At 48.4% G+C, this 4500-nt stretch overlaps 1 long non-coding RNA gene across 2 annotated transcripts in view; it reads left to right on the forward strand.

Moving 5' to 3' along the window:
- Positions 1–1810: 1810 nt before the first annotated feature.
- LOC105548439 overlaps positions 1811–4500 on the forward strand; it is a 6191-nt gene continuing 3501 nt past the window's right edge. Inside the window, exons 1-2 of one of the 2 annotated variants that reach the window (XR_001007386.1) lie at positions 1811–1854; positions 4004–4119. This is a non-coding gene — a long non-coding RNA (uncharacterized LOC105548439). Of the gene's footprint in view, positions 1855–2050; positions 2119–4003; positions 4120–4500 lie in introns of those variants that run through there. The other variant, XR_001007385.1, reaches the window with a different exon arrangement.

Here is a 4500-nt window from a genome sequence, read left to right on the forward strand (position 1 = left end):
TGACAAGTGAGTAAATATGTGAGCCACTCTGTGTTTCTGGCACTTTTTTTCTGTTATTCTTACTTTACAAAGACTTTTTATGCCTGCAATTTTATTAACACCTCTAATATCCAAAAGAAACAGAGTGATTCTATAACAAGATATTTTAAAGAAAGAAAAAAGACAAGCAGAATGAGATATGTAACCCAATACTGTTTCTAGAAATTAAAAGTATATGCCCACCATGCACATTATGTAAGAACATGGAAAAAAAATCTCTATGCACATCAAAGAAATCACAGTAGCTACCTATAGTAGGAGAAGAAAAGTAGGGAATGGAGTTATTTTGTTTTTGTTTTTTCTTTTTTTGAGGCTGGATCTCACTTAGACACCCAGGCTAGAGTGCAGTGCCACGATCGCAGCTCACTGCAGCCTCCACCTCCCAGGTTCAAGCTATGTTGCCCAGGCAAGTCTTGAATGCTTGGCCTCAAGTGGTCCTTTTGCCTTGGATTCCCAAAGTGCTAGGATTACAGGCATGAGCCAAAGAACCCAGCCTTGGAATGGAATTTTGTTTTGTTTTATTTTAAGTTACATAAATTAATCAGAGAGAGAGAGTGAGAAAGAAAGAATTTGGCAGCCCAATGGGGATAAAGTGCAACAAACTCTGATGAGTATGAATTCAACTCTCAGTATTTTGTTTTTAGGGTCCATCCAAGTCGCTTTATGTACATCGATCCCAGTGCTTCTGATGCTGCATACATCCCATGGTATGCATCCACCACACTTGGTCCACACACTCTGTTATGGGCTGGACTGTGTCTTCCCCAATTTCATGTGTTGAAGTCCCCAAGTCCCAGTACTCACAATGTAACTGTATTTGGAGATAGGGCCTCTCAAGAAGTAATTAAGGTTAAATGAGGCCATATTAGTGAGCCCTAATCCATTTGACAGTATTTGAAGACAAGGCCTTGGAAGATGTGATTAAGCTAAACTGAGGCTGACAAGTGGGGCTCTAATCCAATATGACAGGTACCCTCACAAGGAGAGACATTGAGCCGGGTGTGGTGGTGGGCCTGTAATCCCAGCTTCTAGGGAGGCTGAAGGAGGATCACTTGAGCCTAGGAGTTCAAGGCTGCAATGAGCTGTGATACCCACCACTGCACTCCAGCCTGGGTGACAGAGTGAGACCTCAAAATAATTAAAATTAAGTAAATAAATTAAAGACATTGAATCTTCATAATGACTGGGAGTTAGGCATTGTTCTTATCCCCATCTTGCTGATGGCTGAACTGAGTGAGGTAAAGAGAATGTAAGTAAGTCTTTGAAAGCTACACAGCTAGTAAGTGGCAGGTGCAGGCTTCGAGCCTGCAGCCGTCTAATACCAACCACTTAGCTTCACGTTCAACCCCTGCCTGATACCGCCTCTCCTTGCAGAGGCCGGGTCAAGGCCTGATGTTTGCTAGGATGTGACTTGTGGGGTGCCTCAGTGGCAAGAACGCTCACTCCTGCCTGGGGGCGTCTGGCAAGGGTTCCTAGAGGTGACCTTGAATTGGCTCCTGGAAGGCGAGTCCAGGAGTCCCCAACCCCCCTACACACATAAACACATGCGCACACGCACACACACACATGCACACACACGCGCGTGCACATGCACTTAGGCACACACAGAAACGCGCACACACACACAAACACACTCAGATTCCCTGACACTTGTTTTCCTCCTGAAACCTTTTCGGGGCGGGGCTCTCACCCTCCAGAAGCAGCCCCGCCTCGCAGTGGCTCCACCCTCTCCTGGGACCTGTCATAAAGCTGTCCTCCTGCGCCCGGCCGTGCAGCCCCAGCCGCCTTCCCCAGCAGTGGAACCCACCGGCTCCTGTAAGGAGACCTCCTGTTTTCTTTCCTTCGCTTTTCTCCCTCCCTTAACCCCCTTGCTTTCTTCTTGCCAAGTTTCTAGACGCCCCAGTGAAGGAGGTTTGCGCTTCGCCCTCCTCCCCTTACGCCGAAATGACCGCTGGGTCTTGCACTCGGAGGATCTTGGGAGCCCAAGTCTCGGCGCCTCCCGGCCCTGCACTTCCTTGGAGAGCTTGGAGACCCGCGCGGGAGGGAATAGGAAAGCTTGGTTACAATCCGGGACACCCGGTAGCTGCCTGCACCCGGGAAGGGGCAGGCCGGGGAACTTGCGGGACTGCACAACTTGGGGAGGGTAGAAGAAGAAAGATCCGGGTGGGGATTTGGGAAGGGGCACGCAGGCGGCGGTGGGAGCAAAGGGCGAGCGGGCAAAGGCCGGTCGCCCCGCCAGGCCCCCTCTTTGGGCGGGCAAGACCTTCCCGGGACCTCGCCCCTCTGGGGCCAGACCCTTTCCAGGAGGGCTTCTGGACTTGTAGCGAGTTTGGAATGCCCAGCGGTTGCCTTCTAGGGAAAAGGGACAAAGATGTGTGGACATTTAAAAAGTTGAACTCATAGAAATAACAACTAGCATGATGGTTGCCAGAGGCTGGGAGCGGATTCCGGGGTGAATGGGAGCTTGTTGGCCAAAGGGTACAAAGTTCAGAGACTAGAGGAGTAGATTCTGAGATCTGTTGCATTGCAGGGTGACTAGCGCCAAAAATATGTATTTCAAAATAAGAGCAAACTTAAAATGTCTCACCATAAAAATCATACTTAGGGTTGGGCGCGGTGGCTCACGCCTGTAATCCCGGCACTTTAGGAGGTCGAGGCGGGTGGATCATTCCAGCTCAGGGGTTCTAGACCAGTCTGGCCAACATGGGGAAACCCCGTCTCTACTAAAAATACAAAAATTAACCGCGCGTGGTGGCGGGCGCCTGTAATCCCAGCTACTCAGGAGGCTGAGACAGGAGAATCCCTTGAACCCGGGAGGCGGAGGTTGCACTGAGCTGAGATGGCGCCATTGCACTCCAGCCTGGGCGACAGAGCGAGACTCCGTCAACAACAACAACAACAAAAAGTCTTAATTTAAAAAAAAAGAAGAAGAAGAAGAAAGAACAACCCCTGGCTGCAGATCGGACCGCCCCCCTAGCTCCCGGCCACCCGCGGCACCGGTGGGGGAGCTGGGGAGGTCAGCGGCAGCTCCAGAACGTTTGTAACTGGATTGTTTGTAGCGGATGCACACGCGGGAAGGCGCGGGTCCCAAGTGATTCGGCCGAGTTCAGTCCAAGCAGAACGTCCTGAACCCCCAGCACTGGGCAGCCTTCATCATCCTCGCTTGCTTTGGTGTAGAGTTTAAGCGCAAAATCGGTTTGGTGTGGAGTTTAAACTCAAATCCCTTCTGGGCCAAAGAAAACTCGCGCCCGATGGCTGAGCCCAAGTGGCTCACACCTGGAATCCCAGCACTTTGGGAGGCCGAGGCTAGCTGTAGCGGATCGCGTAGGCAACACAGTGAGGCTCCTCTCTACAAGAAAGAGAGAGAAAAAAGTATTAAAAAAACAAAACAAAACAAACAAAGGCACCTAAAAATGGGGCGAAGCAGCGGCGCCCCCCGGGGGTTTTCGGGAGTTCTGAGACTGCCTTGAAATGCCTGGCTCTTTCCTTTGGAAAGAGGTGCATGGACTTCTTTCTATGGGGTTCTTTGTGTTTGATGCTTTTTCTTAGAATTCACTCCATGTGAGATGAGAAACGGAATGGAATATTTGCACTCCCCGTAACTGTTCAGTGCCATAAAGAAACTCTAGCCTAGCAGTGGCTGGGAAGAATTTCTTTGTTCATTTATATTTTTTCCTTGTCTTGAAGATTTCTTTAAACTTCAGTTTCCTCATCCCTACACTGGCAATGATACTAATGTCTATCTTATAGGGAAGTTATAAGGATAAAATGAGGTAATCTGTATGAAGTGCTTAGCACAGCACCAGAAACATAGTAAATATTAAATGAATGTGATTGGCGTTATCTGATAATGATGGGATTTGAGGATATTGTAGTTGTGCTATCTGGGCTCAGTTTGATGGCGAGGGAACTGTTAGAATGCAGTCATTTCATGGCAGTTGACTGCATATTTACTGTGTTCTAGGAGCTTCAGGATGGTTTGTACTAAGATATGGACCCTGAAGAAGCACTTTGTTGGCCATCCTACTAAGAGTGACTTTGAGTTGAAGACAGCTGAGTTACCACCCTTAAAAAATGGAGGTAAGTCATACTAAAAATATTTCAGAGTTGGCAGGGACTGTATCAGTTAGCTTTTGCTGCATAACAAACTACCCCAAAGTCTAGTGACTTTAAGCAACAATGGTTTATTAGTCCACAATTCTTTGGGTTGGCAGTCTGGGCTGAGTTAAGCTGGGTGGTTCTTCTTAGGTCTCATCTGGGATAAATGGTGAATTTAGGATGGGCCTTGCTCACATGTCTGCTGGTTAGCAGGCTTTCTGTTGGGTTGCATGCCTTAGTTCTCATCTATGTGGCCTTTCTAGTAGGCTAGTTTAAGCTCTGTTCCTATAGTGGTCCCATAGATCTAGAGCAGCAGGAGTTGGCAAGCTCCAATGTGCAAGCATTTTTTTTTTTTTTTTTTTT

Source organism: Mandrillus leucophaeus, unplaced genomic scaffold (assembly GCF_000951045.1).
Source record: "Mandrillus leucophaeus isolate KB7577 unplaced genomic scaffold, Mleu.le_1.0 Scaffold410, whole genome shotgun sequence".
NCBI lineage: Eukaryota > Metazoa > Chordata > Mammalia > Primates > Cercopithecidae > Mandrillus > Mandrillus leucophaeus.